At 44.2% G+C, this 26,454-nt stretch overlaps 1 protein-coding gene and 1 long non-coding RNA gene across 5 annotated transcripts in view; one reads left to right on the plus strand and one right to left on the minus strand.

The window, feature by feature from the left end:
- Positions 1-15,299, minus strand: part of LOC140195279 (ras association domain-containing protein 8-like) — a 78,574-nt gene extending 63,275 nt beyond the window's left edge. The window contains exon 1 of one of the 4 annotated variants that reach the window (XR_011885406.1): positions 14,830-15,299. The gene's annotated coding sequence lies outside the window, so the exon portion shown is untranslated. The remainder of the gene's footprint in view (positions 1-14,829) is intronic. The other 3 variants (XR_011885407.1, XM_072253356.1, XM_072253357.1) reach the window with 3 other exon arrangements.
- LOC140195280 (uncharacterized) lies at positions 15,157-25,813 on the plus strand. Its single transcript, XR_011885409.1, has 3 exons — positions 15,157-15,369; positions 15,868-15,970; positions 25,560-25,813. It is a non-coding gene; the product is annotated as an uncharacterized lncRNA (long non-coding RNA).
- Positions 25,814-26,454: the final 641 nt, after the last annotated feature.

Here is a 26,454-nt window from a genome sequence, read left to right on the forward strand (position 1 = left end):
GGGTTGCTTCCGACGGTGGGAGAGACCATCGCGTTTCACTGGACAGCTACCACCCGCCTCAAACTGGGCAGCCCCCAGCCAATAAGGTGCTGTCCCGCCACAGTCAGTCTTCCTCATTGGGTGCATGGGGATAATGGATTATTCCACGAAGAGCTGACTGTGACTACTGCACCAGACAAGAAAGAAAACAAATCAAATAAGACAACACTTCTCAAGTTGGAATGTTGGAATGTCCGCACAATGATGACTGGACTTGACCAAAACCTCAAGGATATCGAAGATGCACGAGAAACAGCGGTCATTAACAATGAGCTACTAAAGCTTAAGGTAGATATAGCTACCCTACAAGAAACATGTTTTGCGGATTCAGGTGCATCGAAGGAAAGGGATTACACATTTTTCTGGCAGTGAAAGAACCAAGACGAGCCCCGTGAGCATGGAGTGGGTTTTGCCGTTAAGAACTCTTTGTTGCAAATGGTGGAGCCACCAGAAAATGGATCAGAACGACATATGACTCCCCGCCTACACACCAGTCATGGCCCAGTATCTCTCATCAGTGTGTATACCCCTACCTTGAACTCCAGCCCTGAGGCAAAAGACATGTCCTACGACAAATTAGAAGCTGTTGTCAGGAATATTCCCAGTGATGAGCACCTCGTTCTCCTTGGTGACTTTAACGCCAGAGTGGGAACTGATAACGATTCCTGACCGTCTTGTCTCGGCCACTTTGGAATTGGCAAAATAAATGACAATGGACAACGTCTCCTGGAGTTCTGCTCCTATCATGACATGTGTGTAACTAACTCCTACTTTCAGACGAAGTCATAGTACAAGGTCTCATGGTGACATCCACGGTCTAAACACAGGCACCAACTAGACATGATCGTCACTAGGGTCAGACACCCTGAGCCAATAGATTGGTCCTGGACTTATTTTCCATCTGGCATAGTTTGCATTTTGTTGTTTGATTGTTGGGGGGTTTTGTATTGCTATACTTACGTTCTATTCTTGGTTGGTGCGGCTGTAACAAAACCAAATTTCCCTCGGGATTAATACGGTATATGTATCTATCTATCTATCTATGACATGTGTGTAACTCTTACTTTCAGACGAAGTCGCAATACAAGGTCTCATGGCGACATCCATGGTCTAAACACTGACACCAACTAGACATCATCGTCACCAGGCGCTCTTTCATCAACTCTGTGCTAATCACCCGCTCATACCACGGTGCAGACTGCGATATGGATCAAGCTTTGGTATGCTGCAAGGTCGAACTATGTCTGAAGAAAATCCACCACTCCAAGCAAATTGGAAAACCTCACATCAACACAACAGAGATGAAACAGTCAGAAAAGGTTGACCAGTTTGCCAAGTCCGTACGGGGCGCTATAACTACCTCCTCACAAGGAGATACTGCAACAGAACAATGGTCATACCTTTGCAACAACATCCACGAATCAGCACTCTCTGTCTTTGGAAGAAAGACCACAAAGAGCAGTGACTGGTTGGAGGCAAAGTCCAATATCATGACTCCTGTCATCGAAGCCAAGCGTGCAGCTCTCACAGAGTACAAGCACTCACCATCCGACCAAACACTCCAGGCACTTCAGGCTGCTAGAAGCAAAGTGCAGCAGACTGCAAGGTAGTACACAAATGAGTACTGACTCCAGCTCAGTGAGGACGTTCAGACAGCAGCTGTCACAGGCAACATCAGATCAATGTGTAATGGTATCAAGAAGGCCCTTGGCCCATCGCAGAGCAAGACAGCACCCCTGAAGTCATCCAGCGGTGAAATAATCACCGATAAAAGCAAGCAGATGGAATGCTGGGTAGAACACTACTCTGAGCTCTACTCGAGGGAAAATGTTGTTGTTAGCTCAGCCATTGATGCCATCGATTGTCCACCAGTCATGGATGAACTCGACTCCAAACCAACCATTGAAGACCTCAGCAAGGCAACTGACAGTCTGGTCCCAGGGAAAGCTCCTGGCAATGATGGGATTCCTCCAGACCTGATCAAATACTGCAAGAGCTCACTCCTCCAACCTTTACACGAGGTCCTCCATCAGTGCTGGAAGAAAAGAAGGCAGGATATGCGCGACTCCAAAGTCGTCACTTTGTACAAGAACAAGGATGATAGGAGTGACTGCAACAACGACAAGGGTATCTCCCTCCTGAGTATTGTTGGCAAAGTCTTTGCTCGTGTAACTCTGGTACGTTCTACAAACTCTAGCAGAACGGGTCTACCCTGAGTCCCGATGTGGTTTTCACGCAAGGAGGTCAACTGTCGACATGACTTTCTTACTCCGTCAACTCCAGGAGAAGTGCAGGGAACAATAGAAACTCCTCTATGCTTTCATCGACTTGACCAAGGCGTTCGACCTAGTCAGCAGGGATGGGCTCTTTCAGATTCTCCTAAAGATCGGCTGTCCCCTGAAACTCCAAAGTATCATCAAGTGACAACATGAGGGCTACTGTTCAGTATGATGGCAGCTCATCAGAACCCTTCGCTATTCGTAGCGGAGTCAAACAAGGATGCGTGTTGGCCCCAACATTATTCAGTATCTTCATTTCTCTGCTATTGAAGCACGCGTTTGGGACGTTGACAGAAGGCATCTACATGCACACCAGGTCTGATGGGCAGCTGTTCAACCCTGCGCACCTGACAGCAAGAACAAAGCTGTGAACGATCTTAATAGTGACATGCTCTTTGCCGATGATGCTGCTATAACCTCGCACACCAAACAACAACTACAAACTCTCATGGACCGCTTCTCTAAGGCATGCAAGGACTTCGGGCTTACCATCAGCCGAAAGAAAACAAGTGTCTTTGCCCAGAACGTAGTGGAGACACCAGTCATTACCATCGACAATTACGATCTAGAAGTGGTCCACGAGTTCACATACTGGGGTCGACCATTAGCGACACTCTCTCCCTCGATGCTGAAATCAATAGGCGTAGTGGCAAAGCAGCATTGATCCTTGCTTGACCCTCCTTGTGGGTCTGGGAGAATCCTAAACTCGCTACAAAGACCAAGACTGCAGTGCACAATGCATGCATTATCAGCACCCTCCTGTATTGTAGTGAGACTTGGACCATCAACTCCAAGCAGGAGAGGAAACTTGATAGTCTGTGCAGGTGAAAACATCGCCACATCCTCGGTATCACCTGGAGAGACAAAGTCCCAAACTCTGAGGTCCTCTCCTACACTGGACTTCCCAATATGTTCACGCTTTTAAGACAACACAGACTGCGTTGGCTGGGCCACGTCTGTCGTATGAAGGATGGTAGACTGACAAAGGACATCCTCTACAGAGAACTAGCAACAGGCAAGAGGAACATCGGTAGACCCCAGCTTTGCTTCAAGGACCTCTGCAAGCGTGACATGAAAGCCTTAAAAATCAACACAGAGTGCTGGGAGGATACAGCAGATGACCACAGCAAATGGCGAGGTACTCTTCAGCAACACCTAGAGCAAGGCGGAAGAGCGATCCTGAGTCAGTTTGAGGAGTGGAGAGCTAAACGGAGAGCACAGCGGACGCGGACAACAATTCCATGACGCCCTACACATGCAGCAACCGTGGCAGAGCCTGCTGTCCCAGGATCAGCCTCAATAGCCACAGAAGATGCTGCCCGACAAACCAGTGATTACCAGAGGTGCAGAACCCATGGTTGACTGCGACCGACGGAGCCACACACAGCTGATTGATGTCAGAGGTGGAGCTGGTGGTGTGTGAGGTAGAGTGAGGCAGGCTGTATCATAGCCCCTGTGCATACATGACAATAAACTCCACTTTTCACGTTGACTCGAAAACTGGGTGGTGGGGTGGAGATTCGTCTCTACCAAAGGAGGTGTAAGTCGCGCCTTCCCTCCACTAGCCTGCAGATCACCTTGGGCAAGGTGTAGCACCTGCTTATCCCCATGATCAGGGTCATATGAAACCATGGGAGCTGGTGGTGGATGGTCATATGAGCAGGTGGTGCATATCACAAGTCCTGGTTATGTGATCACTGATACCAGGCAGGCAATCTCTGAAGAGTATTGATAATGGCTGGAGATCACCTGTCTTGTAAAGGCACTTCCCAGAAGAAGACAATGGCCGCACTTCTGTTGGAAAATTTGCCAAGAACAATCATGGTCATGGGACCATGATCGCCCACGTCACACGGCACAGCACATAATGACGGTGAGAAAACTGGATGCAATGTTCAACTTAATCCTTGTGTAAAGTATGTCAAGAAAAGCCTGTGAAAGAATATTTGAGGAGAAACTGGTTTCAGTAGTAAGAGGATGAGTGACCAGAGAACAATTATTGAAATTACACCGAGAGATATTATGAACTGGAATGTATTATGTGAAAGGATTGTGGAAGCTTTATTACCTTTGAAGAAAAATTTGGAATGCAAATGAACGGCGACCTCTGCCAGCACAACACCCTCTTCCTTTAGTAGACAGTACAAGTCTAAGGTTCAATATTGGGTACAGACTCTGCCCGTCCGATGTGATGGCCTTGGTGAAACTGTGCTGTTTTAGAAAGAGCAAGCACCTGGGAAAGCATTTTCCCTCAATCCATCCTGAGTTGTATCTCTGTGTGTCTGCTGCATGTTAAAATGACAGGCCAGCCTGCAAGTACCGACAGGCAGACGTTCACTGCATGTGGACTGTGGAATGCTTTCTGAAATGGGACCAGACCTTGTCTCTGCCCTCTCCCTTCCACCATGTGAACAGGGCCTCCGGTTCCAGCTAATAGCCAGCTGCAGCCCTCCCGAGCACCACCTCGTCCGCCCCTGCCCACACACACCCCTCCACTTATACTCGGGGGGATAATATATGGACCATTGCATTTTCTAATGGCTCAAGAGTCATGGTGAGTTGAAGAGGATCTGTCTTGTATCTGAGCTTTTAAACTTTAAAGGGCACACACATAGAAGTTGTAAAGATTATCAGCAGCCTGCAATGGAAAGCAAGCAGTGCAGACATACTTGAGGTGTGATCAGATTAAAGGACCTGATCTCCTGTGCAAACGTAGGGTTTCATTGCCATCGGAGTTCCTGGGGTCTGCATTTCTTCAAGAGTGAATTTGCATTTGGACAGTGCAATGTGAACTGTATGGGCTGTTGTAATGTTAAAACCAGAAAACAGATTAGAAGTACTGATAAAGTGAGGAAGGTCAATCAACACGTCTTAATTGATCCATTCAGAACTGACCCTGTTGACCTTTCCATTACTACAGGTAATCAATTGCAGGCTTTTTGACTTCACCAACTATCTTCAGTTGCCATGTGTAAGATCACTCCTAGAGTAAAGCACTTCCTGTCAGACATAAACAATTATTGTTTAATGGTCCAGAGCTGCATTTACTTGTTCTAAACATGAGAAATTCTGTAAGTGCTGGAAATACAAAGCAACACAATGCTGGAGGAACTCAGCAGGTCAAGCAGCACCTACGGAAATGAATGAACAGTCGACGTTTTGGGCTGAGATTCTTCGGTCCAAAATATTGACTGTTTATTCATTTCCATAGATGTGGCCTTACCTGCTGAGTTCCTCCAGAATTCTGTATGCATTGCTTGCTCCAGGTAACGTGTATGGTAATATTATGGGTGATGCTTTCCCTCACACTATTTCTCTGTTGTGTGGCACAGCTCGTAGAGCTACACACGCATGACACATGTTTTGAATTCTGCTCTTGGGTGCTGGCTGTGTGGAGCTTGTACCATGTGACCACGCAGGGTTCCTGCGGTTCCGTTTTCACACTCACTCAAAAGATGTGTAAATTGGCTGAAGATTTCCTCCAGTATATTCTGGGGAGGATAAAATATAGGACGAATGTAGGATCAGTGTAGATGGTCAGTATGGACTTGATGGACAGAAAGAACCTGTTTCCATCTCCCTGTGGCTCAGTCATCCATCCTGTTGTCTCTTTCCTCCCATAACTTGCTGGGGACCAGGACTAAGGATCCGTTCAGGAAGCAGTCTGGCAATAGAAGTATAATGATGGTATGAACTTTTAATTCTCCTTCTGGTAAAAAAAAACCCTGCCCCTTCCTTCTTGTTCTATTCCCCATGCTGGCCTACTGTCTCTTCTCTTCACCTGCCGATCACCTCCCTGGTGCCCCTCCTACTTCGCTTTCTCCCATGGTCCACTCACATCAGATTTCTTCTTCTCCAGCCCTTTACCTTTCTTCTCCTGGCTTCACCTATTATCTTCTAGCTATCATCCTTTCTCTCCCCCCACCTTTTCATTCTGGAATTTTCTCCCTTTCTTTTCAGTCCTGAAGAAGGGTCTCAACCTGAAATGTCAACTGTTTACTCTTTTCTATAAGTGCTGCCTGGCTTGACAAGTTCCTCCAGCATTTTATGTGTTTTGCTTTGGATTTCCAGCATCTGCAGAATCTCTTGTGCAAAAAGAAGTACAATGCTAGCTACTGAAAAAAGATTAAGAGGTCTTTAAAGATCACCTGTATATTGAAACAGAGTGAAATGCATCGTCAAATCAGTGAGGATTTTGCTGGGCAGCCTGCAATTGCCACTAAATTTCTGCTGCCAACATAGCTTACCCAACTAACTGTAGATTTTTGGAAGGTGGAGGTATCTGGAGCACACAGAGGAAAGTCAAGTTGTCATATGATGTAAGCAATTATGGTCTTTGACCATTATTGTTCTTGGCAAAATTTTCTGTGGAAGTAGTTTGCCATTGCCTTCTTTTGGGCAGTGTCTTTACCAGACAGGTGAACCCAGCCATTATCAATACTCTTCAGAGATTGTCTGCCTGGCATCAGTGGTCACATAACCAGGACTTATGATATGCACCATCTGTTCATACGGCCGTCCACCACCTGCTCCCATGGCTTCATGTGACCCTGATTGGGAGGCTGAGCAGGTGCTGCGCCTTGCTCAAGGGTGACCTGTAGGCTAGCAGAGGGAAGGAGCACCTTACACCTCCTTTGGTAGACTTGTACCTCCACCCCGCCACCTAAACATTGAGGCAGAACAAGGTAAAAATGTATGGAATGCAAAATACAGCTACAGAGGAAGGGCACTGCAGGTAAACAATATGATGCAAGATCAAAATGAGGTAGCTTGTGAAATTAAGATTCCATCTTATCAATTTTAAATTCTTATAACAGCAGGGTTGAGCCTAGTGATACATACTTTCGGACCAGTGTATCTTCTGCCCCGTGGAAGAGGGGAGAAGAGAGAACATTTGGGATGGGTGGTGTCTTTGTCTTTGATTATGCTGACTGTTTTATTGAGGCAATGAGAAGTGTAGATAGAACAGGAATTGCAGGACACACAGCGTCATAAAGTCAGAGACTAACACAGTGCGGGAACAAGCTCTATGATCAACCCATTAATGATCGGCTGAAAACCTCTACGTCTGCATTATCTGTGTTTCACTTCACCCTGGTGCTGCCTGGACTTGAACGATTCCCCTAACTTCTATTTTTATTACAATATTGATTGGTCCAGGTAGCCAAAGCAAATTAGTGAAAAGCAAATTAATTGAAATGCCGATCACATTACGCAAGCAATTGGTGACAATCATTAAATGGAATGATTTTATCTTAAACACCAGAAAGTCTGCTAGTCTGCTGGAAATCCACAGTAACACACACAAGGAACTCAGCAGATCAGGCAGCATGTGTTGAAATGAACACAGTCAACGTTTTGAGCTGAGACCCCTTGTCAGGACTGGAAAAGAAAGTGGAAGATGTCAGAATAAAGAGGTGAGGGGGGCATGGAGGCGAATAGCTAGAAGGTGAGGGTAAAAAAGATAAAGGGCTGGAGAGGAAGGGAGATAAATTACCAAAAAAATCCTTGAGGAGGCCCTTATCAAGGGCCTCATGAATTCAATTGCCCAATTTAAAGCAGGAGATTAAAGTGATCATAGTCTGTCCTGACGAAGGGTTTCAGCCCAAAACCGTGACTGTTCACCCTTTTCCTCCAGCATTTTGTGTGTTGCTTGGATTCCAGTACCTGCAGGTTTTCTCTTGCTTGATAATCATTTGCAGGTCTTTAGTAAAGACGTTTCAATGCAAAAATCATATGGTAATTTCTGAAGCAATTGTAAAAACTACAGGGCATGACGAGTAAAGTCAGCAAAAAAAAGATAATGATTCAGGAATAAATTTACACTTCTACATGACACATAGAATTTATTAGGAGAAAATGAATGCCGTGTCAAAATCTGTCTGATCTGTTTTGATGCTTTCTAACAACCCAACAGAATGTTGATCACACGCTGGGATCAACATGTTTAGCTCCGATAACTATTATCATATGAAGGACACTCAGAGGTAATTATGTTACATGGAGGGTAAAGCATACAAGACAAAATATTCCTTTAAATGTTGTCATCAAGGGTGTAATAATACGCATGGGCTACGGGGGAGGAGTGACGGTTGTGTCACAGAGGCACAGCTCTAATTGTAGCTGCCTCGTTGCCTTGGCAATCTTATCCTGACCTTGTGTCCTGTCTGTGTACAGATTGCGCACTCTTCCTGTGACTGGGTGGGGTTCCCATGACCTTCCCAAAAACCTGCGGATTAGAAAGTTAATTGGCCACTTTAGGTTTCCCTCCGGTACAGGTGGGTGGAGAGTGAGGACAAGTGAGAAGAGAATAGGTTACAGGGAAATAGCAGGCTATAGTATGAATGGGAGTTCTCCTAAGGGCTGGCACAGACTTGATGGGCTGAATAGACTCTTAATGTCAAAGGGAAGTTATGTAATGCAAGTAAGGTATTACTGAATAGACCCACAGATGAGTCGAAGTTCTATCCTTCATGTACCTTGCAATTTTTGGGAGGCTGGGTAGGTAGGTAGGTGTTGCTATCTGACAATGGAGATACCTTTATTTATGTGTTTTTATGTATTTTATTTGATACAGTGTAGAATAGGACAATTTACAATGACCAATTAACCGACCAATCTTTGGACTGTGGGAGGAAACTGGAGCACCCAGAGGAAACCCACTTGGTCACGGAGAGGACATACAAGCTCTTTACAAGCAGTGGCAGGAATTGAACCGGGGTCGCTCGTACTGTAAAAGTGTTGTGTTAACAAGTACTCTACTGTGCTGCCCGAAATTTAAGGGATGGACAATTGGAAAAGGGGTGTACTTAAAGGGTCAAGGAATGGTTTTGAGTTTGCAGGGTGTGATAAGGGCTGGCACCAGGCATGTGGGGAAGGGTGTAGAAATTAAAGGAGGATTAAACAAGCCCCCAGAAGTGGGCTAGAAACCTATCGGGCAGAGTCCCGTTGTGCCCTCTGAAAACAGCCTCACACACACTCTGAAGATCTTTTTGCACTCGTGCTCCAACATGTGTGAATGACATTTTATCAAAAATCAAACTAATCAGAATAAAAAATAAATATACAAAAATAGAAACAGTGAAAAAACCTTTGCATTTGTGGTCAATGTATTCAATAGTGTTTACTTTGTTGCATATTCAATATTTTAGTAGTATTTGAGTAATATTGTAAATATATTGTTTGAGTCAGCGTTCTTGTTCATTTAAGTAATTCATTACAGCTTATATGTATAAATACGTGAATTGCATATGTCATCACTCTACCATGTGATACACATGCACCTCATTTAAAGTAAAGACTCACATTCCCAGCTCTCTTCATTTCCTTTGAATTAGTTTAATGTTTTGAAGCTACAAAGCATAACACACTTATTTTCTTTTGAAACCATAGTACCATAGGCACTCATGTGGCCCCCTGGAATGATAAACTATTTCAATGCTTGAGTGGCATTCCCATCTGAAACAACCCCTCCCTGTGAGGAAGCAGAAGGAGCCAACATTGTGGGCCTTTCCTTCAGTGCATCCCTCAGCTTGCACTCCAGCAGCCGAGACTGTGTTAGTCGGCCAAATTTCCTTAAGGACATGTCTCTGTGCTTGAAGACCAGCAAGTTTCAGGCAGACCAACGGGCGTCTTTCATCGAGCGAATGACCTTCCAGCAACATTTGATGTCTGTCTTAGTGTGTGTCCCTTGAAGCAGCCCGTAAATCAGTCTTTTGTTATGCAGCTGCTGGAGGTAAACTGAGACAAGGGCCCTCACACCTGTCTCCACATCCACAGTCTGCAAAGGGGTGGGTGACTGTTTCTCCCTATGGGGATGCAGATCCCAGGCATGATGGCTAGGTGTGCATTACTGGCTGGTGGGAAGCCATTGTTCACATCACGGCTCCACCAGCTCTATTCACATTAGATAAACGGAGAACTCCAAAGAAAGATTGCAGACTTATCAGTAGTCTTCAAAGTTCCACTACTTTTCACCTGTTATTGAAATTAATAGGTTTCAATAGGTAAAATCACTAAAAATACACATAGCCTACAATTCTTTACAAGGAGCACAACATCTGCCATTGAGACCATAAGGCCAAAAGATATAGGAGCAGAATTGGGCCATTTGGCCCATCGAGTCTGCTCTGTCATTTCATCATGCCTCACTCTCCTGCCTTCTCCCCGTATCCCTTCATGTCCTGAATAATCAATAATCTACCAACCCCTACCTTAAATACACCCAATGACTTGGCCCCTGCAGCTGCCAGTGACAACATACTCCACAGATTCACCACTCACTGGCTAATTCTGAATGTGAATATGGCGAATTTCTTACACTACAAATTTTCTAAGACTTCACATTAGTTGTAATAAACTGGGGGTATTCTGAATCATATGAGGCTCCTTATCTTTCTAAATGCTACACAGCCTGAATTTTGTTGAGCGGAGAAGACAGATTGTTCATTAATTGTACAGGGTGGGTACTTCCGGAGAAACAAGCCTGTGATCACTTACTGGAACAGCTGTGAGATGTTGATTTTCTTTTAACAGGCAACATAATATGTTTGAGTTTGCAAAATTAATGACATTAATTAGTGGATGGGGGAAGCAGTTAGGGTAAATATGGACCTAGACTGTGAACAAGCAATCACTCTGACCCTCTTCCTAATGTCCCGTGAAACTCTTCATTGGGGACAGCATACAAAAAGGCTTATTTCTGAGTTTCACCTGCTTGTAGCTCTGACTGGTAGATCACTAACACTACAGTACTGTGCAAAAGTCTTAAGCACATATATATAGCTAAGACCTTTGCACTGTACTGTATTTGTCAGCATAGGGTGGAGAGCAAGTATGTAAATTTCAATGTCAGGAATGGTGAGGGGGGAGCGCTGTGGGGGCGGGAAGGTTGGGTGGATTTGGGACAGGTGGCAGAGAAGGAGTGCCAGGGGCAGAGGGTGATGCGGGTGCAGACATATCCAGCCCTGAGATGTCAGACAAGGTTATTTGATTACAAACAATTGATTTATTGATCATTACAGAATGTCTCTCTGGTACTTCCCACTCCCTCCCCTCTTTCCCCAATCATGATTCCCCTCTCCCTTACTTTTCTATCAAGAATTAGGCTTGGCTCCTCATGACTTATCTCCCTTTGATCCCACCCTCAAGCCAACACTTCTCCCACCCCAAATGTCTTCCTTTACCCTGGTCATTCACCATGTGGGCAAGGGTTCAGAGCTGCCTCACTGGAGTGAAAAGAACTCTGTCAAAGAGTAGCCCTGCCTCTGCCACTCCTCACGGGTATACAGCACAAATTCAGGGCATAATCCCGCGTGCTAGTTCAAGTTCCTGAAACCGCGTTTGTCTTATACTCAAAGTGTGGCCATTTCTCACCAAACACAGCAGTCAATAAGCAGAAAAATATTCTGCCATGATTCCTGGTCCTTCACCTGTCTGACCTTTACTGCAAAGTCTGCTGGCCATTCAACTTTAGATTTTAAGTGTCCTTGACCTAAAACATTAACAGATGCTGCCTAGCATGCTAAGTGTTTCTAGCATTTTCTGTTTTTCTTTCACATATACGAAGTTTGCATCATTTTCATTTGATTGTTCTGTCATTTCAGCAGGAACAGTACATTGGCTGGGAATAAATAATTGTCTTCTGGAGCTGCCTGGCCCCAAGGACATCTCATTCTCTCCAAACGCCCCTTCCTTCAACCCAATGAAATATGGAAATCTTCTCCAGTGGCTCCAAGTTCATCTGGAGCAGATGGTCATGGTCTGAAGGGCTTAAACTTTAATCTGACCCCACCATTGGCTAAGCTACAGAACAGGATGAGCTGCTTAAGGGGGGGGGGAGCTCCCAGGAGAGCGAGATGTGATTTGGAAAGTGGCAAGAAATCCAGTTGGGGGACACTGTTAATGATGACAAGCAGGCATGGCTGGTGTGTAAACCTAGAAATGTGCGCCCATCTCACCTGAAAGGCTCTTTGCATCTGCACACGTTAAAGCAAGAGGGGCTGATGCAAACAGGATATTGACTGGTCTTATCAGAATGTAAGCCAAGAAGCAAAGGAAGCTGCTCACTCCCTTATTCCTGTCCGACATTCACGGCTGGTCTCTGACCTCGGCACGACTTCCCTGCAGTAACCTCACATCTTTTCATTCCCTCAATATATTTTTTTTAAAAAGCCAATCAACCTTTCCTTTGGATGTACTCAATAATCTGAGCCTTCGCATTCCCCTCAGGTAGAGATGGACTATCCTCTGGGTAAAGAAGTTTCTTCTCATCTCAGTCTGAGTAGCCAATCCATTATTTTCAGACAACAGGCCCAACCTGCATTATGCTTCCTTGTGTAACAAATTTTAACTCCCTCCTCTGGATTTAGATGACCTTCATTGTTTCAGCCTTGAAGCCTACTGTGTCAATTCTTCCAACAGATATAGGCAATTTCTTCAGAAAAATTCACTGTCTCAGGGTAAAATTACGACTCTTATGGCAGTAACTAAGTCCTGAGATTTTCTACACATCAACACTGCAGAAGAAATGCAACATTTCAGGAAGATGACTCACTGCCAGCTTCTGAAGAGGACTTAAGGATAGACAATATATCTTGAGCCACAGAGGCGATATCCTGATCCCCTAAAGCTGAATTAAAATAGAGGGTGGAGGCAAATTTGACATAAACGCACACAGTACAGAGAGGTACTCCTGTGTAAGCACAAACTGTACACAGAAGTACTCCTGTGTAAACACACAGTACAGAGAGGTACTCCTGTGTAAACACACACAGGACAGAGAGGTACCCCTGTGTAAACACACACTGTACAGAGAGGTACTCCTGTGTAAGCACATACTGTACTGAGAAATACTCCTGTGTAAACACGCACAGTAGAGAGGTACTGTGTAAACACACAGAACAGAGAGGTACTCCTGTGTAAGCACACAGTACTGAGAGGTACTCCTGTGTAAACACGCACAGAACAGAGAGATACTCATGTACAGAGAGGTACTCCTGAGTAAACACACAGTACAGAGAGGTACTCCTGCGTAAACACACACAGGACAGAGAGGTACTCCTGCGTAAACACACACAGGACAGAGAGGTACTCCTGTGTAAACACACACAGAACAGAGAGGTACTCCTGTGTAAACACACACTGTACAGAGAGGTACTCCTGTGTAAACACACAGAACAGAGAGGTACTCCTGTGTAAACACACAGTACTGAGAGGTACTCCTGTGTAAACACGCACAGAACAGAAAGGTACTCCTGCGTAAACACACACAGGACAGCGAGGTACTCCTGTGTAAACACACACTGTACAGAGAGGTAGTCCTGTGTAAACACACAGTATAGAGAGGTACTCCTGTGTAAACACACACTGTACAGAGAGGTAGTCCTGTGTAAACACACAGTACAGAGAGGTACTCCTGTGTAAACGCACTGTACAGAGAGGTACTCCTGTGTAAACACACACACTGTACAGAGAGGTACTCCTGTGTAAACACACTGTACAGAGAGGTACTCCTGTGTAAACACGCACAGAACAGAAAGGTACTCATGTACAGAGAGGTACTCCTGTGTAAACACACCCTGTACAGAGAGGTACTCCTGTGTAAACACACAGAACAGAGAGGTACTCCTGTGTAAACACACAGAACAGAGAGGTACTCCTGTGTAAACACACCCTGTACAGGGAGGTACTCCTGTGTAAACACACACAGGACAGAGAGGTACTCCTATACCCACAGCCTAAAAGCTTCCCACAGTCTTCCCACTTACACCAATCACCTGATATTCACTTCATAAACAATCCCGCAAGCAGCAAACCCTTTTCCTCAGTTTGAGGTTAACCATTCTTCATCCTGCATGCCAATGAAGCAGTGTATGACCCAATCTGTGCTCCTGTACCTCTCAACAATGCGCAGCATTCAGTCTGTCTCCTGCCATTTCTCATTAAGCCTGTGCTTCCCATTAAATCAATGTGGTGTTCTGCTTGTGTTTCACCATGTTCTTGTTGCAGTACACATAGACATTCCAGTCAGCAGCATCACATGTGTCACACACAAAATACTGCAGGAACTCGATCGGTCAGGCAGCATCTATGAAAATGAATAAACAGTTGACATTTGTGGCCGAGACCCTTCTCCCAGTGCTGAAGAAGGGTTTCAGCCTGAAAAGTTGACAGGTTTGTTCATTTGCACAGATGCTGCCTGACCGGCCGAGCTCCTGCAGCTTTCTGTGTGTTAACTTCGGGTTTCCAGCACCCGCAGAATTTCTCATGTTTATCATACCTGCCACTGCAACTCCAGCACCTCCTTTACAACCTTGTTAAGCACTTTATGAGAAAATTAAATCTTAAACATTTTGCAGTGATCCAAATATTGGCAATATTTTCAGACATACAATGAAAACTGCCTTTCCAGTCGGGAGACTGAAATCCCTTTCGGTCCGAACCTTGTAAATAAATGGGATGCCTTTTACCAAGAACAGATTTTTTAGAATGACATGCTGTCTGTACCTACCCGGCGTGTCGGGAGTCCCAGGAGAGATCTCTTCACAATGTTAGGCTATCCAGCCGGTGAACTGACAGGCGAAGAGGGCTCAACTTGAAGGTCTGGCTCTGTGACGGGCTCCTTCTCTGTGTGACTGCAGTGTGGCACAACTGTTCCACACTGACTGCTGCCATGTACCCTTGATGCAGCAGAGAGAATCCTAGGCTGCAGCCATGACCAGGGATAATCAGCAGCTTCCTCATTCATTTAAGAGCTTCACTATCCCCTCAGCTCACCCTGCTCTGTGCAGCAAGGTGGCTCCTATAAAGCTGACATTTAGTGAAGAGAGAACTATCTGAACTAAATGCCTGTTGTGTCTGCGACTGGGGCTGAGGTGGTTTGCTGGCTTAAAGCCAGTTGCACGCATTCAATCCAGTGACAGTAGTGGGTTGGCCCGCAAGAGTAATTAGCAGGAATTACAGATTGAGAGCGCTCCCTTCTGCAGCCTAAACAGGAATAAACGGCCTTAACCCATTAAGTACTCTGACTGTGCTTTATCAGTAAAATGAGGTGGGCAATCTAATTGCATTTGTTAACCCTTTCTGTGCTGAACCATTGGCCCACACTGGGATGTAGGAAGATTAAAGATGCCTTCTCGGGGTAGATGTGAGCCTGATTTAGGGGCCTGGGACCAAGGAGAATAAGGAGTAGGGCTGTTCAGAGCTGACACGAACAACTTCTTCATGTTGAAGGTGGTGAATATTTGGAAGCCTATGCGAGCTCATTTTTTGTATCAGTTCTACAGATAGATAGACTTCTGGAGATTAAGGGCACCAGAAATTGGAATTATTATAGAAAGAAAGAGTAGATCTGGTGAGAGCATCCTGCAACGAGTCACCAGACCCCAGTGCCGTTCCGCTGAACGGATGTGGGGAGGGCAACAAAAACGGTAGAAGTCAAAATTAGAAATGCAGACGCTGAATATCTAAAAACAAACAGAACAAGCGTGAAGTGCTGATGAAGGTTCTTTGACATGAAGCATTCATTGACTCTGTTTCTCTTCCACAGATGAGCACTGACGTGCTGAATGTTTCCAGCACTTCTGGATTTCATTGCAAGAGAGTGTGATGTTGATGGAGATCAGCCCCCACCTTGCTAAATAGTAAAGCAGGTACGTAGGGCCGGATGAATTAAATCCTGTTTTTATTTACTATATTATGTGAACACAGGGGTGGCCATGGGATTGCTTTGAGTCGGTCAAGGACATGTTCAAGGCTCATCAGAAGATCTGAATGAGTACGCCATGGTGTTATGGACTTTATATCATTCAGTATTCCTCAACCAGAAGTCCTGGATGAACCAAGAGGTCGCAATCTGATGAGGGCCACATCAGTGGTGTTCAGGTCTGCCAACCAAGTAAAGTACAAGAGATCCAGGCACGATCACCAGAAAGCCATCTCACATGTGAAGTGGCAATTCCAGATTAAACTTGAATCACCAAAGCTGTGGCAGGGTTTACAATCTAATATCTCCTACAGTGGAACCAAGTGACATATGTGACAACCAGGTTGCAGCTCAATGCCTTTTATGCTTGCTTAACCATCGAAACATGGAGGTGCCCTCACGAACTCCCACAGCCCAGCCCCCAGCAACCCTATGACTTGAGGGCATCCTTCAGGAGGGTAAACCCACGGAAAGTTCTGGCCCAGACAGGGTACCTGCCGAATATTGAAGACCTGTGCTAATCAACTCATGGAGTGTTTATTGATGTCTTTACTCCCTCGCTACGCTGGTCTGAGGTACCCACCTGCATCAAGCAGGCTACAATTGTACCGATGCCCCAAAACAACGTGGCAACCTGCCTCAATGACTATCATCCGGCAGCACCTACATCAGCGATGGTGAAGTGTTCCGAGAGGCTGGTCATGAAACATAGCAAAACCTACCTAAGGAGCAACTTAGATCCACTCCAATTTGCCTACTGTCACAACAGGTCAACAGCAGATGTCATTTCATTGACTCTTCGCTCAACCCTGGGATACTTGGACAGTGAAGATGCATACATCAGGATGCTCTTCAACGACTACAGCTCGGCATTCAGCACTATCATACTCTCAAAACTACTCAATAAGCTCCAAGGTCGAGGCCTCAATACCTGCTTTTGGATGCTCAATTTCCTCACTTGCAGACCCCAGTCAGTTCAGATTGGCAACCACGTCTCCTCTACGATCTCCATCAGCACAGGTGCACCACAAGGCTGTGTGCTTAGACCCCGGGTCTACTTGCTTTACACTTATGACTGTGTGGTTGTGTACAGCTCCAATGCAGTATTTAAGTTTGCAGATGACAACACTCTTGTTAGTAGAATAAAAGATGGCGACAAATCAGCATATAGGAGGGAAATTAAAAATCTGGTGGAGTGGTGCCACAGCAGCCTCTTACTCAATGCCAGCAAGATTAAGGAGCAGCTTGTTGACTACAGGTGGAGGAAACCAGAAGCCCGTGAGCCAGTCCTCATGAGGGGTTCAGAGGTGGAACAGGTCAGCAACTTTAAAATCCTCATGGTCCTGGAGGAACATTGTTTCATTTTTACTGTGTACTGTACCAGCAGTTTCTGGTTGAAATGACAATAAAAAGTGACTTGACTTGACTTGATTATCATTTCAGGGGATCTATTTTGGGTCCAGCACATAACTGCCATTGCAAAGTGCTACAGCAGCACCTCTACTTTCTCAATTGTTAGTGAAGGTTTGGCATGTCATATAGAACTTTGAAAAACTTCTATATATGCATAGTGGAGAGTCTACTGGCTGGTTGAATCACAGTCTGGTATGGAAATACCAATGCCCTTGAACATGGAAACAGCCCGGTCCATCACAGGTAAAGCTTCCCCACCATTGAACACATCTACAAGGAGTGCATTTGCAGGAAAGCAGCAATCAGGGGCCCCCCATTCAGGCCATGCTCTCTTCTCGCTACTGCCATCAGGAAGGAGAAACCGGAATCTCAGGTCCCACACCACCAGGCTCAGGGACAGTTATTATCCCTCAACCATCAAGCTCTTGAACCAGAGGGGATAACTTCACTCAACTTCACTCACCCCAACACTGAACTGATTCCATAACCTATGGCCTCACTTTCAAGGACTATTCATCTCATGTTCTCGATACTTATGGCTTATATATTTATTATTATTATTTTGCTTTTTCTTTTTGCATTTGCTCTTTGTTGTTTTTGCACATTGGTTGTTAGTCTGTCTTTGCTGTGTGTGGTTTTTCATTGATTCTGTTGTGTTTCTTTGTACTTACTGTGAATGCCCACAAGAAAATGAATCTGGGGGTAGTATATGGTGGCATGCATGTTCTTTGAACTCTAAACTTATGCACATTGGAAAAAGTTTACAAATAATTTTACTAGAACCCGATCCGCCTATTTCACGAGATTGGTGGTTTATTATGCCACACTTTGTAAGTAATAAAAACATTCACATCTGAACCAGAAGCTCAAGGCACATTCCAAAGACTGAAGCCCAAAACGTAGACTGGCAGTCCAATACAATCCAAAGACTTCTGCCATTATCCTGGCTGGTACCATTGAAATAAACTGGTCATTATTTCATTACTGTTTCCAGGAACTCGCTGTGGGGAAATGAGCTACTATATTTACGAGGGGTGATTGATAAGTTCATGGCCTAAGGTGAAAGGAGTCAGTTTCAGAATTGAGGATGTAGTCTGCATCTGCTGTTTCTCCTGTTTTTCTATTTTATTTCCTCTCTTGTTTTGGGGGTTCTCATGGAAATGATGATTCTTCCACGGTTGGAGCAGGAGGTCCTTAATGTGACAGTTGGTTGGCTGGTTTGTGATGTGTTTCGTTCCTTCTGCTGTGTCTGTGTGCCCCCAACACATGACCTCAAGGTCCACAATATCATCACAGCTGCCTTCAGTAATAGACTAAGACAACTGGGCTGCTCCAAAGAGTGCTACATGAGGTCACTCTTTCCCTCGGACATTAGGCTTTATAATGAGTCAACTTATAGCTGGGGAAGTGACAACCCCCTCCTGTTAGACTGTTTAAGATAACTTACTTTTTGTTTATTCTTCTTAAATAAATAAAGGCATCTGTTAGTCTTGCAAGACCATGGATCTGTGCCTGGAAAGTCTTCACTCTCCAGGACACAGGCCTGGGCAAGGTTGTATGGAAGACCGGCAGTTGCCCATGCTGCAAGTCTCCCCTCTCCACAACACCGATGTTGTCCAAGGGAAGGGCATTAGGACCCATACAGCTTGGCACCAGTGTCGTTGCAGAGCACTGTGTGATTAAGTGCCTTGCTCAAGGACACAACACGCTGCCTCGGCTGGGGCTTGAACTCACGACCTTCAGGTCGCTAGTCCAATGCCTTAACCACTTGGCCACATGCCCACTTATTCTTCTTACTTCTCTTCTAATATTTATATCTGTGAACTTGTAATGCTTGTGACACTGTAATTTCTCTTTGGGATCAATAAGATATTTATCTATCTATCTTCTTTTCCCCTTTGAACCATTACGGGTCTGCTGTTCTTGTCAATGCTACAGGAAAGACCTGACACTGCTGGAGAGGGTACAGTGAAGATTCATCAGGATTTTGCCTGGTGTTTTAGTTATGCGGAGAGATCAGAAATCATGGTCTGTTTTTCCTGGACATGAAGAAGAGAAGAATGGGCCATGGTTGAGGTATATAAAATCATGAGGGGTGCAGAATGTGGAATGGAAAAGGGGAGAAGCAGAAAGAGGGAGAGGTTACCAGAAAAGCTGGAGAAATCGATGTTCATGCAGTCAGGTTAGAGAGTACCCAGATGGAATATGAGATCTTATTCTGTCTGGGTAGTCTCCAACCTGATAAAATTTTGACTGTTTATTCCTCCCCATAGATGCTGCCTGACCTGCTGAATTCCTCCAGCATATTGTGTGCGTTACTCAAGATTACCAACGTCTGTAGAATCTCCTGTGTTAATGGTAACAAATATGGTCTGTTCTATGCTGTCGTCTATCTGTTTAAGCACCGATTGATATTCTTCAGTTTGGCATTAACATCAGTGGAAGATCACCACTGCTGTATGAGGGAAAAAAACTCAACAAATTAACACCCATAGAAATAGGCTCAATATTTTCCATGGACTGGGCTGGGGGATGTAAACCACAGCTATTGAAATGCTAAATATTTCAGCGACCTTCTTTCATATGAATCTTTATGAATTTGCATTTGAATAAGTGTAAATGGTGCAATTAACCTTGCACAGCTTCTGGTATCTCGTTGTGGTGAGGTGGGAGATTGTGGGTGCTTGCAGGTATCTGGGCCCTTTGAGTCAGAGTGCTTGAACACATGACAATTCACTTAGCCTGGTTCTGATGTCCTTGCAAGATTCATAGGGTCATACTCAGCACAAAAATAGGCCAAATCTACCTGCATATTGAAATCCCCCATGATTATCTCAATATTGCTCTTTTGACATGCCTTTTCTATCTTCTGTTGTAATTTCTAACCCACGTCCTGGCTACTTTTCAGAGGCCATATATATAAGTCTTTTTACACTTGCAGTGTCTTAACTTAACCTACATCTTCCAATTCTATGTCATCTCTTTCTAAGGATTTGATTTCATTTTTACCAGTAGAGCACCACACCCCCTCCGTCTACCTGCCTGTCCTTGCATTGTGTATCCTTGAATGTTAAGCTCCTAACTGTGATCTTCTTTCAGCCGCAACTCAAGCGATACCAACAACATTATACCTTGCCAATCTGTAACTGCTGCGCTACAAGATCATCGACCTTACTGCGTAAACTGTGTGCACTCAAACATAAAAGTCCTGTATTGATCACCTTTTTGAAATCCCCCCCGTTACACTTTAACACATCCCACTGACTGCAATTTTGCCCTATCATCTGCCTGTTCTTCCTCACAGTTTCACTACACACTGCATCTAGTTGTATACCAATTGCCCCATCATCAACCCTATCACTCCGGTTCTCATCCCCCTGTCAAATTAGCTGAAACCAAACCCAACAACTCTAGCAAATCAGAATCAAAATCAGAATCAGAATCAGGTTTATTATCACCGGCATGTGACGTGAAATTTGTTAACTTAGCAGCAGCAGTTCAATGCAATACATAATCTAGCAGAGACAGAAAAATAATAATAAATAAAATAAAACATAATAATAAATAAACAAGTACATCCATTACGTATATTGAATAGATTATTAAAAAATGTGTATAAACAGAAATGCTGTATATTAAAAAAAGTGAGGTAGTGTCCAAAGCTTCAATGTCCATTTAGGAATCGGATGGCAGAGGGGAAAAAGCTGTTCCTGAATCACTGAGAGTGTGCCTTCAGGCTTCTGTATCTCCTACCTGATGGTAACAGTGAGAAAAGGACATGCCCTGGGTGCTGGAGGTCTTTAGTAATGGACGCTGCCTTTCTGAGACACTGCTCCCTAAAGATGTCCTGGGTACTTTGTATGCTAGTACCCAAGATGGAGCTGACTGGATTTACAACCTTCTGCAGCTTCTTTCAGCCCACAAAGATATTGGTCCCCATTGGGTTCAGGTGTTACCTGTCCTTTCTGTACAGGTCACACATTCTGCAACAGAGATCCCAATGATCCAGAAATCTGAAGCCCTGCCCCTCTGTACCAATTCCTCGGCCACACAATCATCTGCCAAATCATCCTATTCTTGCCCTCAGTGGCGCATGGCACAGGCAGCAGTCCAGAGATTACTACCCTGGAGGTCCTGCTTTTCAGCTTTCTATCTGACTCTCTATATTTTCTCTTCAGGACCTCCTTCCTTTTCTGACCTATGTTGTTGGTATCAATACTGCAGATACTACGATTTCCAGCTGTTCACTCTCTTCTTTAGAATGGCGTAGGTCTGATCCGGGACAACCTTGACCCTGACACCTGGGAGCCAACATACCATCTGTATGTCTCTTTCACAGCTACAGAATCAGCTGCCTGCTCCTCTAATTATGGAATCCCCTATCACTACAGCACTCATCTTCTCCACGCCCCTTCCCTTCTGAGCCACACACTCAGTGCCAGAGACCCAGTCACTGCGGCTTCTCCCTGGCAGGTTGACCCCCCGTCCCCACCCAACCGTCTCCAAAGTGGTATACTTACTTTTGAGGAAAATGGCCTCGGGTTACTCTGCACTGGCTGGCTGTTCCTTTCCCTGTCCTGACAGTCACCCAGGTAACTAGCTGCCTTTTGCTACTTAGGGATGATTACCTCCCTGTGGCGCTGATCTTTCACCTCGGTATTTTCCCATATGAGCCAAAGGCCATTGAGTTGCAGCTTCGGTTCTTTACCACAGTCTCTAAGGAGCTCAGTGCACTTTACGCAGGTGTAGTTACCAGGGAGACTGTAGGCCTCTCAGGGTTCTCACATCTCACATAAGGAACACACCACTAACTCTGGTCCCCTTTCTCAACACGCTAGCTATGTACTAACAGAAAAAAAATACTTACTAAATACTTACATCTCCACCTCTGCTTGTCGAAGCCTGTTCTCACTTAAGCCTGTTAAGTGAAAGCTTCACCAAACTATCACTGTTCACTCACACAATGACCATTCCACTTACATATCACTTCCTCTTATTGGCCACTGCCAAGTGTCTAATAACACTGGACAACAGTTTTGTTCGAAAGTGTTGCTTCCTCAGAATTTTTTTTTGTTTATAATAGACCATAGAAACCATAGATAAACTACAGCACAGAAGCAGGCCTTTTGGCCCTTCTTGGCTGTGCCGAACCATTTTCTGCCTAGTCCACTGACCTGCACACGGACCATAGCCCTCCATTCACCTCCCATCCATGTATCTGTCCAATTTATTCTTAAATGTTAAAAAAGAACCCGCATTTACCACCTCGTCTGGCAGCTCATTCCACACTCCCACCACTCTCTGTGTGAAGAAGCCCCCCTAATGTTCCCTTTAAACTTTTCCCCCTTCACCCTTAACCCATATCCTCTGGGTTTTTTCTCCCCTTGAAGCTGAACACAAATATAATTTCAGACTACCTGTATCATGTAGGAATTTGGAGAAACAATAAATTAACTTTTATTGAATATAATGTGTTTAATTGCATAATGATGCTTTGCATCTAAGCATTCAACTATGCTAAAAATTTTTTGTTGATGATTTTCATTTGTACTCAGTGTCAGAGGCTTCTTGCTTAAATGTCCAACAATAATCAGCCAGCATTGATAGAATTCTGTTACCCTGGCATAGTTTCTCCTCGACTGCAATGTCCTGGTGAAACGTTTCACCATGCTTCTTACTGACAGTGCCAAGAAGTCTAAATGAGAATGCAGAAAATGCAGGAGTAACATGTTGTACTTCATGGTTTTGTATGCTTGAAGCATGTTGTCAACTAGCTGCACATAGTTTGGTGCTCTGTAAAATTTTCAACATCCTTGAATACCTTCCATGCAATTTTCTTCAGTCCCACTAGAAGTTCTTCAAATTGTCTGTTATTGATGACCTGATTGATTGTGGACCAACAAAAATGCCTTCCTTAACTTTGGCATCAATTATTCTGGGAAACATTCTTCATGGAATATTGAAATCCTTCCCGGAAATGTTTGTGGCTAGTGACAGGAGTTTCCATCCTTGCGGTCTCAAACCCAGTAATTCTGTTTTTGATTTTGACAAACCCAAGTCTCTGGCCAGGTCAGTTAATTCAGAGTGAGTTATCAGATGAGCTCACTCAACATAAAGGGTTCAAAACTAGATCAGCATCAGTGTCATTTTCCATTCATGGCTCGTGCACCATGACAAGTAGCAGCCTGTCACATATCTCTTGCCATATCATTGGGACAGTGAACAGCATTGACTTCCAAATACCTCTGAGCCAAGCTCTAAGATCGACAGTGCATGTTGCATTACAAATATGAGGAGCTCAGGTTTTGTCTTCGTCGCCAATTTAATGCCAAAAGTAGAACTTATTATCTTTCCTAATACAAAGTGTCATGAATAAACTCTTCTAGGACTTCATATTGAAATAAAACTAGAGGGAAAAAAAATTAACAAAGACAAAGGTTTTTCTCTAAGTAAGAACTGGAATTCAATTGTAAACAAGGTGGAACAGCAGAAACCTGATTGTTTGATGACTAACCAATCAGGAGAGATAGACAATGGGGGCATAAGTACCACTAGACTAGACATGTCCAGGCATCATCCCTGATGAAGATGGCAGAGTTTGTCACCGAAATGTTGGCTAAAATTGATACCCGTACCTGGCAGGAAGACTGAAAAAAAATTATTTGTCATATACACCAGGAAAGCGCTGGATCATTTTTCATGCCCTGTCTTTCGGATTTAAGCATAAACTCAGCACAAATATAAAAGAAAGAATTGCAGCTGTTGCAACATTGGCAAGACATTTTGCTATCACAAGTACTCCTGAAAATACAAATACTTTATTATAATAACCACACACAATTTGCTATACAATAAGCATAGGCATCGACATGATCACAAACCAATATACATGTAAATGCAATATATAGAATAGTGTGTACATGATGCTTTTATAGCCTATTAAGACCTGTCCTGTCATGCCCAGGCACACCTGGACAAGATAGAATACTCTTCAGCTTACGTTGAACATTTTAATTGACTTGAATTATGAATTGAAACAACAAATATAGGCAATTTCAAAAGAACTGTGTGTGATAAGGAAATTTCATGGTGAGTTTCATGATTGACAGCCCAAAATCCATAAGATACAATACACCCTAAAGTATTCAGGAAGCACGATCTTTGTTGTCAGGTGTAATTCCTATGATTGCAGCCCACTGAAAAGTCTTGAAAGCACTCGAACTTTTTTAAACCTTGCACTGTATCACCAACGAACGACCTCTTGCGCTGATTGTAGCCCACCAAAAGCTACTCACATTCCCAAAGACCTCATTTCTGCCCCCACTCCCTTACTGGAAGTGAATCCTTTATAATAAATGTTTAATCCCCTTTGTTGTTACAACTGAATTGGCTTCCAGCCCTTATTCAGTACTGTGCAGATTAATAACAAGGGCAACATTATTACAGCCTTCTGGCTTCAACAAAGCGGATTCAATCCTGTCCTCAGGTGCTCGCATGTAGGGTTTCACATTCTCAGTACAAGTGTGGGTTTCCTTCAGGTGCCCTGGTTTCCTCCCTCATCCCAAAGACAAACTGGCTGATTGGTTAATTGATTCCTGTGAACTGCTCTTGGCGTAGGTGGGTGGAATGTGCCTCAGGGATGGGAGAGAGTGAGCGGAGGAAGTCAATGGGGTTGCTTAAGGAAACCTCTCCTATCCAAGTATTTACCTAGATGACTTTTAAATGTTTCTGCTAATGTGCCTTAACCACTATTTCTGGCAGCTCTTTCCAAGTCCGTCCCCCACTTGGCATGAGGAAGCTTTCCCCGATGTCTGATTTTAAACCTTGTCCTTTTGTTTTAGCACCCTTTCCCTGGGAAAAAGACTATGTGCTTTCAGCCTGTTTATGTGTCTCATCATCTTAGCTATCTCGATCATGTCACCCCTCAATCTCTTATGTTTCACGGAATAAAGCATGAGTCTAAACAACCCCTTCTTGTAATTCAGGCACCCTAAGACCAGAAAGCATCCAGGTAAATCTTTCCTAAAACACGTGAACAAAACTGTACACAATTCTCCAAGTACAGCCTCATCAATGTTTTATACAACTGCATCATTAACTCCTGTACTCTGTGCCCAATATAGGAACTGTCTGGTGCCATAACAACTTCTCACTCAATGTCAGTAAGACCAAGGAGCTGATTATTGACTTCAGGAGGATGAAACCAGAGGTCCATGAGACAGTCCTCATCAGAAGATGCCCACAAGAAAATGAATCTCAAGGTTGTATATATGTGCTTTGATAATAAATTTACTTGGAACTTTGAACTGTTCTAGGCAATGCCCTGTCCCCTATGGTCGGTGCCTTGCATTGGAATAAATGATGCTTGCTCATCAGTGTGGATTCACTGGGCTAAATGGTTTGTTTCCCTGATGTATGATTCAATGACTCATTTGATCCTCTTGTCTCTTTTGTTTTTGCTCTCATTTCCCTTTGGCAGGTCACATCTGTGCCATTACTCCATCCAACAATTAAGCAAAGTATCATCATCTTTGTCTTTTATATTAATTCTGGGTGCCTTTCGGCATTGCCATAACATTATAAAATCATAGAGCAGTATTGCTCAGAAACAGGCTCTTTGATCTCCAGAACCATTCCAATTTTCTTGTCCATCTAAACCCATCTCATTTGCGTATATTAGCACAGTATCCTTCTATACCTTACCTATTTAATTGACTGTCTAAATTTCTGTTAAATGAACATAGAACATTATAGCACAGTATAAGCCCTCCGATCCATGATGCCCGTCATGTCTTACCTACGCTAAGATCAATCTAACCCTTACCTCCTACAGAGCCCTCCATTTTTCTATCATCCATGTGCCTACCTAAGAGTCTCTTAAATGTCCCTAATGTATCTGCCTTTAACCCCCCTCCCCTTAAATGTCCCTAATGTATCTGCCTTCTCCACCACTCTCTGTGTAAAAACCTTACTATTGACATCCCTTCAGAATGGCAGGCAGTGACTAGTGGGGTACCG

The sequence above is a fragment of the Mobula birostris genome, chromosome 3, assembly GCF_030028105.1.
Source record: "Mobula birostris isolate sMobBir1 chromosome 3, sMobBir1.hap1, whole genome shotgun sequence".
NCBI classification, from domain to species: Eukaryota; Metazoa; Chordata; class Chondrichthyes; order Myliobatiformes; family Myliobatidae; genus Mobula; species Mobula birostris.